Source organism: Lolium rigidum, chromosome 4, assembly GCF_022539505.1.
Source record: "Lolium rigidum isolate FL_2022 chromosome 4, APGP_CSIRO_Lrig_0.1, whole genome shotgun sequence".
Classification (NCBI taxonomy): Eukaryota; Viridiplantae; Streptophyta; class Magnoliopsida; order Poales; family Poaceae; genus Lolium; species Lolium rigidum.
The window spans coordinates 41,008,958-41,023,278 of record NC_061511.1 but is presented as its reverse complement, the minus strand read 5'-3'; the positions used below and the strand labels follow the sequence as shown (position 1 = coordinate 41,023,278).

Sequence of the window (14,321 nt, the reverse complement as noted above, 5' to 3'; positions counted from 1 at the left end):
TATTTTTCCCCCGACCATATTTAAACGGAGCTACTTCATATTTAAACGGAACGAGGAAACCTTATTCGGTGTCAGAAATAGGAAAAAAAATAAAAAAGGAAAAAAAGAAATACAAAAACATAAATAGAATACAGAAAAAGAAAAAGAAAACAGAAAAAGAAAATAGAAAAGGAAAAAAATAGAAATTGAAAAATAAAAAAGAAAACAGAAAAAGAAAAAGAAAAAGAAAACAGAATTTGAAAATAGAAAACATAAATAGAAAAGAAACAGAAATAGAAAACATAAAAAGTAACATAAATAGAAAAAGAAAAAGAAAACAGAAAAGGACCTTTGGTACCGGTTCGAGCCCACAACCGGTACCAAATACCTTTGGTACCGGTTGGTGGGTGGAACCGGTACCAAAGGGGTTTTTCCCCCGAATCTTCGCCCGGAGACCCAATTCCCCCAAAAATCAACACTTTCCCCCAAAGACGACGCGCGCAAAGACGAGAGCTCCGGCCACGTCGCCGTCCCGCCGCCGTCTCGCTGCATGGCACCGCCGCCTCGTTGCATCGGTGCATCCTCTCTCTCGTTGCGCCGCCCTCCCTCGATGTGCTGCCCTCCCTGCTCGCTCGCTCGCTACGCCGCCCTCCCTAGCCGCCTCGCTGGACGCCTGCGCCGCCTGCGCCTCCCTCGCTGCACGCCGCACCGCCTCCCTGCTCGCCAGGATGGACGCGGTGCCGAAAGTGTTGACGCTCGTGAGCGTTCTCCAGGCCTGCACCAGGCTGCGGAGCCTCACGCTTGGGCGGGCCATCCACAGGTTCTGGCTCCGGTGAGGCGGCGGCCCGAAGCGAACCCGATCCTGGACAATGCTGTGCTGGACGTCTACGCCAAGTGTGGTGCCCTACGCAGCGCGCGCTACCTATTCGATGGAATGCCCGAGCGAGATGTCTTCTCCTGAACTGCGACGGTGTGGGGGCTCGCGAGGAGCGGCAGCCCACTGATACGTCTCAAACGTATCTGTAATTTCTTATGTTCCATGCTACTTTATTGATGATACTCACATGTTTTATACACACTTTATGTCATATTTATGCATTTTCCAGCACTAACCTATTGACGAGATGCCGAAGAGCCAGTTGCTGTTTTCTGCTGTTTTTGGTTTCAGAAATCCTAGTAAGGAAATTTTCTTGGAATTGGACGAAATCAACGCCCAGGATCTTATTTTTCCACGAAGCTTCCAGAACACCGAAAGGGAAACGAAGTGGGGCGACGAGGCGACACCACGCTAGGGCGGCGCGGCCCAGGCCTTGGCCGCGCGGCCCTACTGTGTGGGTCCCTCGCGTCGCCCCTAAACCTACCTCTTCGCCTATAAGAAGCCTTCGTCGATAATAGTTCCGATACCGAGAGCCACGATACGGAAAACCTTACGAGACGCCGCCGCCGCCAATCCCATCTCGGGGGATTCAGGAGATCGCCTCCGGCACCCTGCCGGAGAGGGGAATCATCTCCCGGAGGACTCTTCCTCGCCATGATCGCCTCCGGGTTGATGTGTGAGTAGTTCACCCCTGGACTATGGGTCCATAGCAGTAGCTAGATGGTCATCTTCTCCTCATGTGCTATCATTGTTGGATCTTGTGAGCTGCCTAACATGATCAAGATCCTCTATCTGTAATGCTACATGTTGCGTTTGTTGGGATCCGATGAATATGGAATACTATGTTATGTTGATTATCAATCTATCATCTATGTGTTGTTTATGATCTTGCATGCTCTCCGTTGCTAGTAGAGGCTCTGGCCAAGTTGATACTTGTAACTCCAAGAGGGAGTATTTATGCTCGATAGTGGGTTCATGCCTCCATTAAATCTGGGAGAGTGACAGAAAGTTCTAAGGTTGTGGATGTGTTGTTGCCACTAGGGATAAAACATCAATGCTATGTCTAAGGATGTATTTGTTGATTACATTACGCACCATACTTAATGCAATTGTCTGTTGTTTGCAACTTAATACTGGAAGGGGTTCGGATGATAACCTGAAGGTGGACTTTTTAGGCATAGATGCATGCTGGATAGCGGTCTATGTACTTTGTCGTAATGCCCAATTGAATTCCACATTACTCATCATAATATGTATGTGCATTGTTATGCCCTCTCTATTTGTCAATTGCCCAACTGTAATTTGTTCACCCAACATGCTATTTCTTATTGGAGAGACACCAGTAGTGAACTGTGGACCCCGGTCCATTCTTTACATCTGAATACAATCTACTGCAATACTTGTTCTTACTGTTCTTTGCAAACATCATCTTCCACACTATACATCTAATCCTTTGTTACAGCAAGCCGGTGAGATTGACAACCTCGCTGTTAAGTTGGGGCAAAGTACTTGGATTGTGTTGTGCAGGTTCCATGTTGGCGCCGGAATCCCTGGTGTTGCGCCGCACTACACTCCGCCATCAACAACCTTCAACGTGCTTCTTGGCTCCTACTGGTTCGATAAACCTTGGTTTCTTACTGAGGGAAAACTTGCTGCTGTACACATCATACCTTCCTCTTGGGGTGCCCAACGGACGAGTGCTTTACCGTCACAAGGAAGCTACTTTCTGGGGCCGTTGCAATCCAACTCCCACGTCAGCAGCTAATTTTCTAGCGCCGTTGCCGGGGAGATCAAGACACGCTGCAAGGGGAGTCTCCCACTTCTAATCTCTTTAATTTGTTTTTGTCTTGCTTTACTTTATTTTATTTACTGCTTTGTTTGCTTTCTTATATCAAAATACAAAAAATTAGTTACTTGTTTTACTTTATTTACTATCCTGTTTGCGTTCTCTATATTAAAAATATTACTTGCATTTACTTTATCTAGTTTGCTTTATTTACTATTGCTAAAATGGGTACTCCTGAAAATACTAAGTTATGTGACTTCACTAGCACAAATAATAATGATTTCTTATGCACACCTATTGCTCCACCTGCTACTACAGCAGAATTCTTTGAAATTAAACCTGCTTTACTGAATCTTGTTATGAGAGAGCAATTTTTTGGTGTTAGTTCTGATGATGCTGATGCCCATCTTAATAATTTTGTTGAACTTTGTGAGATGCAAAAGTATAAGGATGCTTTCATTGGTAGATATTATCCTCCTGCTAAAATTATATCTTTGAGAAGTAGCATAATGAATTTTAAGCAATTGGATAATGAGCATGTTGCCCAAGCATGGAAAAGATTGAAATCTTTGGTTAAAAATTGCCCAACCCATGGACTGACTACTTGGATGATCATCCAAACCTTTTATGCAGGATTGAATTTTTCTTCGCGGAACTTATTGGATTCAGCTGCTGGAGGTACTTTTATGTCCATCACTCTAGGCGCCGCAACAAAGCTTCTTGATGATATGATGATTAATTACTCTGAATGGCACACGGAAAGAGCTCCACAAGGTAAGAAGGTAAATTCTGTTGAAGAAACCTCCTCCTTGAGTGATAAGATTGATGCTATAATGTCTATGCTTGTGAATGGTAGATCTAATGTTGATCCTAATAATGTTCCGTTAGCTTCATTGGTTGCCCAAGAAGAACATGTTGATGTGAACTTCATTAAAAATAATAATTTCAACAACAATGCTTATCGGAATAATTCTAGTAACAACTATAGGCCATATCCTTCTCATAATAGTAATGGTTATGGTAATTCTTATGGGAATTCTTACAACAATAATACGAATGTACCCTCTGGTCTTGAAGCCATGCTTAGAGAATTTATTAGTACACAAAATGCTTTTAATAAATCTGTTGAAGAAAAGCTTGGTAAAATTGATATTCTTGCCTCTAAGGTTGATAGTCTTGCTGCTGATGTTGATCTTTTGAAATCAAAAGTTATGCCTAATGAAGATAAAGATATTAAGTCATTTGCTACAGTAAACGCCATCCAAGTTAGAATTAATGAGAATATTAGATTGATGGTTGAATTGCGTGCTAGGTGGGAAAGAGAAGAAAATGCTAAAGAGAATAATGTAACTAAAGTTTGGACTATTACCACCACTAGTAATGCTAATGCTTCACATGTTGCTACACCTTCTACTATCAATGGTAAAATAATTGGTGTTGGCAATGTTTCTACTCCTAATGCAAAGCGTTCAAAACTGCCTGAAACTGCTAAAACTGCTGAAACTGCTTGTGATAAAACTGCTGAATTTTTTTCCAACATTGGGGACAATGATCCCATTGCTTTAGATTATAATGGTTTAGATTTTGATGATTGTCACATCTCTGAAGTTATAAAGTTCTTATAAAAACTTGCTAAAAGTCCTAATGCTAGTGCTATAAATTTGGCCTTTACAAAACATATTACAAATGCTCTCATAAAAGCTAGAGAAGATAAATTAAAACTTGAAACTTCTATTCCTAAGAAGTTAGAGGATGGTTGGGAGCCCATTATTAAGATGAAGGTCAATGATTTTGATTGTAATGCTTTATGTGATCTTGGTGCAAGTATTTCTGTTATCCCCAAGAAACTCTATGATATGCTTGACTTGCCACCGTTGTAAAATTGTTATTTGGATGTTAATCTTGCTGATAATTCTACAAAGAAACCTTTGGGGAGGATTGATAATGTTCGCATTACTGTTAACAATAACCTTATCCCCGTTGATTTTGTTATCTTGGATATTGAATGCAATGCATCTTGTCCCATTATATTGGGAAGACCTTTTCTTCGAACTGTTGGTGCTATTATTGATATGAAGGAAGGTAATATTAAATATCAATTTCCTCTCAAAAAAGGTATGGAACACTTCCCTAGAGAGAGAATGAAGTTACCTTTTGATTCTATCATTAGAACAAATTATAATTTTGATGCTTCATCTCTTGATAACACTTGATACACACTTTCTGCGCCTAGCTGAAAGGCGTTAAAGAAAAACGCTTATGGGAGACAACCCATGATTTTACTACAGCACTTTTATTTTATATTTGAGTCTTGGAAGTTGTTATTACTGTAGCAACCTCTCCTTATCTTTATTTTATTGCATTGTTGTGCCAAGTAAAGTCTCGGATGATAAAGTTGATACTAGATTTGGATTACTGCGCAGAAACAGTTTTCTTGCTGTCACGAAATTGAGTCACTGCGTCTGTAGGTAACTCGGAACAATATGCCAATTTACGTGCGTGATCCTCAGATATGTACGCAACTTTCATTAGTTTTGAGTTTTCTCATTTGAGTAAGTCTAGTGCCCCAGAAAAATTCGTCTTTACGGACTGTTCTGTTTTGAGAGATTCTGCCTTTTATTTCGCATTGCCTGTTTTGCTATGTTTGATGCATTTCTTTATTCCATTAACTTTCAGTAGCTTTGTGCAATGTCCAGAAGTGTTAAGAATGATTATGTCACCTCTGAACATGTGAATTTTTGATTATGCACTAACGCTCTAATGAGTTTGTTTCGAGTTTGGTGTGGAGGAAGTTTTCAAGGATCAAGAGAGGAGGATGATACAATATGATCAAGGAGAGTGAAAGCTCTAAGCTTGGGGATGCCCCCGTGGTTCATCCCTGCATATTTCAAGAAGACTCAAGCATCTAAGTTTGGGGATGCCCAAGGCATCCCCTTCTTCATCGACAACATTATCAGGTCACCTCTAGTGAAACTATATTTTTATTCGGCCACATCTTATGTGCTTTACTTGGAGCGTCTTTATGTTTTTTTTTGTTTTGTTTGAATAAAGTTGGATCCTAGCATTCATTGTGTGGGAGAGAGAAACGCTCCGCTTTTGCATATGAACACATATGTTCTTAGCTTTTATTCTTAATGTTCATGGCAAAGGTTGAAACTGCTTCGTTAATTGTTATATGGTTGGAAATAGGAAATACTGCATGTGGTAGTATATAGTGAAATACTTGTAGATCATTGAGCTTTGATAACTTGATTCTTTGCAAACGTTTTGAGGTATTTAGATGGTAAGGCTTGCTGGATAAATAAGTTAAAATTAGTAGTGGATTGTTGTCTTTAAGCTTGTGCCGTACTACAAACTCTATTTAAATAGTTGAAGGTGTAGTTGGACTTGATAGCTTTCCATGTCTAAGAGTTCATCGTAATAACTAAGTTGTGCTGAAGGTCGAGGGAGCTAGCGGGGTACTTCTGCCGCCGTGAACGGCCCTCCTTGGAGTAAATTTTAATCATGCTCTTAATGTTGAACCTGCTAGTTGTTTGCAATAAGCTTGTGAGTTCCTTTTGACTAATGTTAAGCTACGGTTTTTGGCACTTCCACCATCCAAATTTGCTAGCCTCTTCGGTACTGTGCATTGCCTTTTGCTCACATTGATAATTGTGCATACTTCGCCAGTATATCCAAACCCGTGGGAGGACTTTCTCTTGTTCTCCTACACATAAGCCCATACATCTTCTCAAAACAGCCACCATACCTACCTACCACAGCATTTTCATAGCTGTTCCGAGATATATTTCCATGCAACTTCCATTTTACATTACATTACATGTTGTCGTTTATCATTTATATATTGCTTTGCATGATTCTATACAGCTGATGTGTGGTTTACCCATGTTACGCTAGATCATTGCACATCCTGCTACACTGGCAGAGGCATACAGTTTTATATATAATGTTTCATTATGAGTTATTTGTACCGAAAAGTGTGTTGTCATATTAAGATGTTGCCCCTAAAAGTGAAAAGAGCCATGAAGCACCTGCAGTATTCATAGTCATCATTTGTGCTCATGTTTAGCACCTATACTCCATATGAGAGAGTTTTCATGTTTTACTAGTATAACTATGTGGGGAATTTACACTATAGAACTTGGATTGTATATTCCAATGATGAGCTTCCTCAAAAGTGCTCTAGGTCTTCGTGAGCAACCAAGTTGGATGCACCCCCACTAGTTCCATTGGAGAGCTTTCATACACATATAGCTCTATGTGCATCCGTTGCATGGCAATCACTACTCCTTGCATAGTTTCGATCATAAGACTTCCTCTTGTCTAATGGTCACTTATAGCTTTGTAAGACTTTCTTCCATTTGACCTTCCAAACCCCCATTAACGTTCTTTATGCCATAACATCCTGGTGCTAATACCAAATGCTTGCGCTCACCGGTTGAGTAGACTTCGAAACAGTTGATTCATGACGTTCATGTTTATGTTTACTTGTCTGAATCCTTCTTATGTTGTGAAAATTTACTTGATGCTTGGAATGAAGGATAGAACTTCTATGCTGAATCTTAACACATCTTTAATGAACTTTGTACGGTTTCATGTCTTTAAAGCTATAGTTCATGAAAACTTTTAGCTTGTTTAACTCTTGCATTATCATCTCTTATATCAATATAGATATTTGCTTTGAATGATTTGATCTCAGCTCATGTGCTTTACAATAGTATTGATCAAGATTATGATAGCATGTCACTTAAGAAATTATCTTTGTTATCGTTTACCTACTCGGGACGAGTAGGAACTAAGCTTGGGGATGCTTGATACGTCTCAAACGTATCTATAATTTCTTATGTTCCATGCTACTTTATTGATGATACTCACATGTTTTATACACACTTTATATCATATTTATGCATTTTCCGGCACTAACCTATTGACGAGATCGTCGAAGAGCCGATTGTCTGTTTTCTCGCTGTTTTTGGTTTCAGAAATCCTAGTAAGGAAATATTCTCGGAATTGGACGAAATCAACGCCCAGTATCTTATTTTTCCACGAAGCTTCCAGAACACCGAAAGGGAAACGAAGTGGGGCGACGAGGCGACGCCACGCTAGGGCGGCGCGGCCCAGGCCTTGGCCGCGCGGCCCTACTGTGTGGGTCCCTCGCGTCGCCCCTAAACCTACCTCTTCGCCTATAAGAAGCCTTCGTCGATAATAGTTCCAGTACCGAGAGCCACGATACGGAAAACCTTACAGAGACGCCGCCGCCGCCAATCCCATCTCGGGGGATTCAGGAGATCGCCTCCGGCACCCTGCCGGAGAGGGGAATCATCTCCCGGAGGACTCTTCATCGCCATGATCGCCTCCGGATTGATGTGTGAGTAGTTCACCCCTGGACTATGGGTCCATAGCAGTAGCTAGATGGCCGTCTTCTCCTCATGTGCTATCATTGTTGGATCTTGTGAGCTGCCTAACATGATCAAGATCATCTATCTGTAATGCTACATGTTGCGTTTGTTGGGATCCGATGAATATGGAATACTATGTTATGTTGATTATCAATCTATCATCTATGTGTTGTTTATGATCTTGCATGCTCTCCGTTGCTAGTAGAGGCTCTGGCCAAGTTGATACTTGTAACTCCAAGAGGGAGTATTTATGCTCGATAGTGGGTTCATGCCTCCATTAAATCTGGGACAGAGACAGAAAGTTCTAAGGTTGTCGATGTGCTATTGCCACTAGGGATAAAACATCAATGCTATGTCTAAGGATGTATTTGTTGATTACATTACGCACCATACTTAATGCAATTATCTGTTGTTCGCAACTTAATACTGGAATGTGTTCGGATGATAACCTGAAGGTGGACTTTTTAGGCATAGATGCATGCTGGATAGCGGTCTATGTACTTTGTCGTAATGCCCAATTGAATTCCACATTACTCATCATAATATGTATGTGCATTGTTATGCCCTCTCTATTTGTCAACTGCCCAACTGTAATTTGTTCACCCAACATGCTATTTCTTATTGGAGAGACACCACTAGTGAACTGTGGACCCCGGTCCATTCTTTACATCTGAATACAATCTACTGCAATACTTGTTCTTACTGTTCGTTGCAAACATCATCTTCCACACTATACATCTAATCCTTTATTACAGCAAGCCGGTGAGATTGACAACCTCGCTGTTAAGTTGGGGCAAAGTACTTGGATTGTGTTGTGCAGGTTCCACATTGGCGCCGGAATCCCTGGTGTTGCGCCGCACTACACTCCGCCATCAACAACCTTCAACGTGCTTCTTGGCTCCTACTGGTTCGATAAACCTTGGTTTCTTACTAAGGGAAAACTTGTTGCTGTACACATCATACCTTCCTCTTGGGGTGCCCAACGGACGAGTGCTTTACCGTCACAAGGAAGCTACTTTCTGGGGCCGTTGCAATCCAACTCCCACGTCAGCACCCACATGATACTGTCGCCATATTCCGGGCGATGCTCTTCGACGGCGAGGCCGCGCCGAACGAGGCCACCGTAGTCAGCGTCTTGCACGCCATTGCATGCACCGGCTCTCTGGCATGTGTCAAGGTGCTGTACTCGTACACGCTGAAGCGAGGGATCATCGGCGAGCAGGTCGTCGGTAACGCGCTGATCGACGCCTACGCCAAGTGCGGGGAGGCCCGGCTGGCGTTCGAGGGGTTCGACCTGCTCCCGGACAAGGAGGACCTGGTATCATGGTGCACCATCATGAGGGCCATGGCCATGCACGGCCGGTGGAGGGTGGCACTGCATCTCTTCTCTCTGATGCTGTGCCGCGGGGTTCAGCTGGACGATGCCATTTTCCTACGCGTCATCGGCGGCCGCGAGCAGCACAGTGAGGAGGAGCAGCAGCGGCGCCACGATGAGCAGGGAGAGAGTGGGAAGTGAGGAGGAGGGAGATGGTGGTGGTGGGGGGGAGCGAGAAGGGAGAAGAAGCTAGGAGAGGGGAGACGGGACGAGGGAGCAAATTAACAGCTGTAGGTAAGGGAGGGGAGTGGTGGTGGGGTCAGATGGCATGTGCCCCTCCCCCACTCATCCCAGAACGAATCGATCCTACTATAGTCCGTGCTGCGATTAGGATTAGGATTAGCGATGGTGCTTATCCGGGAGTTACGGCGTTGCAAAGCCCGATCCCATCGGAGGTCGAGATCAGATGGATGGGTCTTATAATTTTTTTTGCTTTCTTCACTTGAATTGTTATCCATCTAGCAATCTGTTATGATCATGAGATGATGAATTTTGTAGTGACATTGAGCTATGGAGGACAGCCCCTTCATCCGAGATGAGGAGCAAGAAGAAATGGTGCAAAACATTATTTATGAGAGTGCCCGTGGACCAGAACCCAATGGAGATGATGATGATTTCGGCTCACGATTTCTGAACGATGTCGGTGAGGGACTTGAGTCTGAAGAAAGAAGAGACGCCGAACTTTCCTTAACAAACACCGGCGAGGTGTATATTTATATATTAAGGCTATGTTCATCAGTAGATGCATTGATTTATTTGTATTGCACATATTAACGAATCAGTTTTCTTTTAGCCTTATGGATCATCAAACAAATCTATTAAAAAGCAACGAGGCCTGATGCAACGTCTATCGGGCGAGGGTAGGTTAGCCCTCACGGCATTTAAGGATAGTGGTGAACCGGTGGAACCCAAAGAGTACTGCCGTAAATTTATAAATCAAGCTGAAGTTCTTGTTAGGGACCATGTCCCGATCAGCATTGTAGAGTGGCAGAAGTCGAAGAACGCGGGGGTGAAGCTAGTTATGTAAACCATACTTTAAAAATATTTCTTTGGGATAGTCTACTCACACACTTCAGCCTACCGGAAAACATAACGGAAGGCTAGAAGAAGAAATTTAAGGAATGGACTCTTAAGATGATGGCCACACAATTCCAGACCAGGAAGAAAAATTTATGGGCCAAATATGAACATGAAGATCAAGTATTCACTGAAAGTCTAGTGAAGATAAAAAAAAATCACTGGCCCGCATTCAAGGCGTATAAGAAATCGTCTACTACTGTGTCCCGATCAGTCACAAATACGAAAAATGCTGCAAAAAAGATACATTTCCATCATTTGGGTTCAGGTGGCTGCAAGACTGCCATTGCGAAGTGGAGAGCATTTGAATGTAAACTGATGGATGCAGGAATCGTTCCACAAACATGGGACTGGCCCGACCGGTCCAAATTCTGGTTGTTCGCACATGGGGCACGGTTGGACCCAAAGACAGGGCACATCGTTGTAAAGGGAAAATGGAAGGAAAAAATTGCAGAAGTCACGACGCTGCTTATAGATGCAATTGAAAAAGTTAGGAAGGGTGAGTACATTCCCGATAGAGAGAATAACGAGCTGACACTCGCTCTGGGGAATCCTGAACACGCTGGACGAATACGAGCCCTCCCAAGTGTCACCACGAACGAAGCATGGCCGGAGTGCGCTGACAATTATAGAAGCCGTTTAAGAAAGAAGAAGCAGGAGGTAGATCGGTTAGCGGAATTGGAACGTAAGGTGGAGGTGCTTGAGAAAAATCAGAGGCCACCTAATCAGGAGCTGTGAGTTAAGGATGAGCACTAGTTCCAAGATTACTCTGCGAGCATTGATTTCTGCGAGCTTTTTCAGTTATACAATCTCCGGGCCCTCGACAAACCTATCGTCAGTTGCTATTGTCTGTAAGTGATTTATTAATGTAATTTGAAAAGTATTTAGCTCAGCTCATTCATTGTCTGCAAATTATTCTTAATTTAATCTTTTGTGCACTATATTATGCAGATCGAAGAAGCTCGAATACAAAAGGGATGAAATCACGGACACTGGGTCCATTGACCCGGATACAATGTATGAAAGAACCATAGAAGATCCCATCTATAACAAAAATACACCGGAGACTTTGCTAAGGTTTTTGAAGCGACAACGTGAAAAAAAATAATACCTTGGCCTTATAACTTCAAGTGAGAGTTGATGTCTTATAATATATTCTATTTTGCTCACGAGATGTTAAAATTTTAACTGATGACTTATATCTATGACACTGCGTATTTAATCGTGCGCATGTTTCACTTTATTCTTATCGCCATTAAAATGTACGATACAGAAGTTGAAGCCTTTGACTCACTAACCAAAGAGCCTATACTATACAAGACGACTTTTGATATGCTCAAAAAGTAATTTTAATTCTTATCGGTTTTTCGTTAATTTCCTGATATCAACAAATTGATAACTCTTTTATGCATTTTATTTTGTCGGGCAGCGTATGGCAAACGTTCATCCAGGAAGATCGGATTGGTGGAGGGAGACCGAAGTTGATATGGCGTGCGAACAAAGTAAGTAGTACTACCTAGGTCCACAAACCTTTATCATACTTGATTATTGTTTGATTGAATTATATTCTTGTACAGAAATGCGCGAAACAACCAGTGGGGACTAATCTATGTGGATACTACGTTTGCGAGTACATCCACAAGATTGTCAGCGAGAGAATGAATAATCAAAGAAATAGAGAGGTACGAAAACGATATTCACAAATTTATTTTGTTACCATAAGTTGTGCTGAGTTTCAGTCATAATTGTTTGATTGTGATTTGATATATATATATATATACATATACATACACACAATAGCTCATGTATTTGTATCTCATTCATTTACAGTTGGCAAGAAAGCGGGACAAGATCTCAATTGAGCACCGCTTCAAAGAAATTGGCGAGGAATTGGCGGGATTTTTCCTTCGGGACGTCATACCTAATTTCGGAGAGTACCACATGCATGAAGATCTACATGTAATATATAGTTTGACTCGGAGAGTACCACTATGCTACTTGTAATAGATAGTATGCCTCGGAGAGTACAACTATGCATGAAGATCGATCTTCATGCATGTACTACTTAATTTGCGATCTTATGCAATTGCATGTGTTATATTATATGCACCAAGTTGATATGCATCACCTTTATCACTAGTGGAAAACAGGCCTTTTGATCCGGGTGGTTAGGGCCTTTTGTCGCGGGCGGCCAGCCGCGACAAGCAAGGCGCGATAAAAGGGTGGCCTTTTATCCCGGGTCACTTACGACCCGCGACATAAGGTCCACCACGTGGCAGCCGCGGGGCGCGCAGGGCACAGGCCCTTTTGTCGCGGGCGGTATTACCACCCGCGACAAAAGGCCTTCTACGTGGCGCGCGCACAACGCTTCTGCTTTAGGGTTTGAGGGGTGCAGCACCCCTCCCCCCCCCGCCACCGACCGCCTGTTATTTCATTTTTTTCGTTCGAAAATAAAAGTTGCATATATTTGTACGCTACTAGAAGTTGTACACATTCATTCATTATATATATATATAGATCGATCAAACAAATATTGGAAGCAGAAGTCGATTCCCCTTACACATATTCGTAGGTTCCCTACATATATACATGGAGCTCACGATCGACAAACGGTACTAACGACCGTCTATTTGGAGGTAGAACAACTATCTGGACTAAACAAGCCTTTGTTGTTTATTACTTCTCTAACCAAAAGTCCCGCCACTTCCTCCGCGATTCCTAGTGCGTGTTCCTTTGGTTGGAGTCTGTCCCGCATGAAGTCGACCTATATATATACGAAAATGAGATGAGTATGACTATATCAGTCTTGATAACGAAATATTGATGATAATAAATAAAGTTGTGAATGTTATTGCTTACGTCGAATTTATTTCTGTTCTGCTTCTCAGTGGTTAACATGCGAATGGACTCGCAAACGTAGTATCCACATAGATTCGTCCCTTGTGGCTGCTGGGGGCACGCTACGGGAGTAAATGTTAGCTTCTTTGCAAAGGTAATGTCCTTATGAACATTCTTCAAAGCTTGCCAAGCCCCGCCGGGCAAAAGAATGATTGAATGAGTGGATAATTAATTGATATCTCACGAAAGATAAAGCGCGGCGATGAAGGAAATTACACTTGGAGCAACTTACGCAAGTCCCGGAACCCGTCCGGGCCTCTACTCAGTGGGTCTCTTACTTCAACTATTCCCTTATCGAGGTTGAATGTCTAGTAGAATCCAGTGGAAGCTGCACATGTTATGCATATATACGTCGGGAATTACACTTAACATCGAGTAAGAAAAATTGAATGTGCATAAAAGATCATTAAGACTCTCACTCGTAGTTGTAAGGAAACAATATTGAATCACGAAATATTGCTGCCCCAAAAACCTTAGTAGGTTTCCCCCGTTTCTTCGCGTTTATGCTTCACCGTTTCAACATGTATTTTATCTGGGTCAACAAACCCAACATTGATAATATTATTACTTTTGCACTCACCGATCTTCGATCCGCAAAAGAGAACCCATAAGATATAATGAGTATATATATGCAATGAAAACGAACATGAACTGAATGAAAATGAACTTATATGTAGTTAACAACTTACAAGCAATAGCAACTCATGAGAGATTTGTCGAGGGCTTCTAGATTGAATAAGCTGCCGGAGTTCATTCATCTCAATATGGATCTCCTCGTTTCGGTAGTAATATTCCCATGGTATACTCGCCACGATGTACATTTTTTTCTCCTTGCATGCATCAAGGTACCACTGATGCAAATTCCGCATATGTGTTGGCAGTTTATGCAGCTGCTCTCTGCTGACCAAGTCTTCCCCGTAGACAAATGTA

The 14,321-nt window shown here is 42.3% G+C and overlaps 1 pseudogene; it reads left to right on the top strand.

The window, feature by feature from the left end:
* The first annotated feature begins 707 nt into the window (after positions 1 to 707).
* LOC124646946 lies at positions 708 to 9,557 on the top strand (annotated as a pseudogene).
* The last annotated feature ends 4,764 nt before the right edge of the window (positions 9,558 to 14,321 follow it).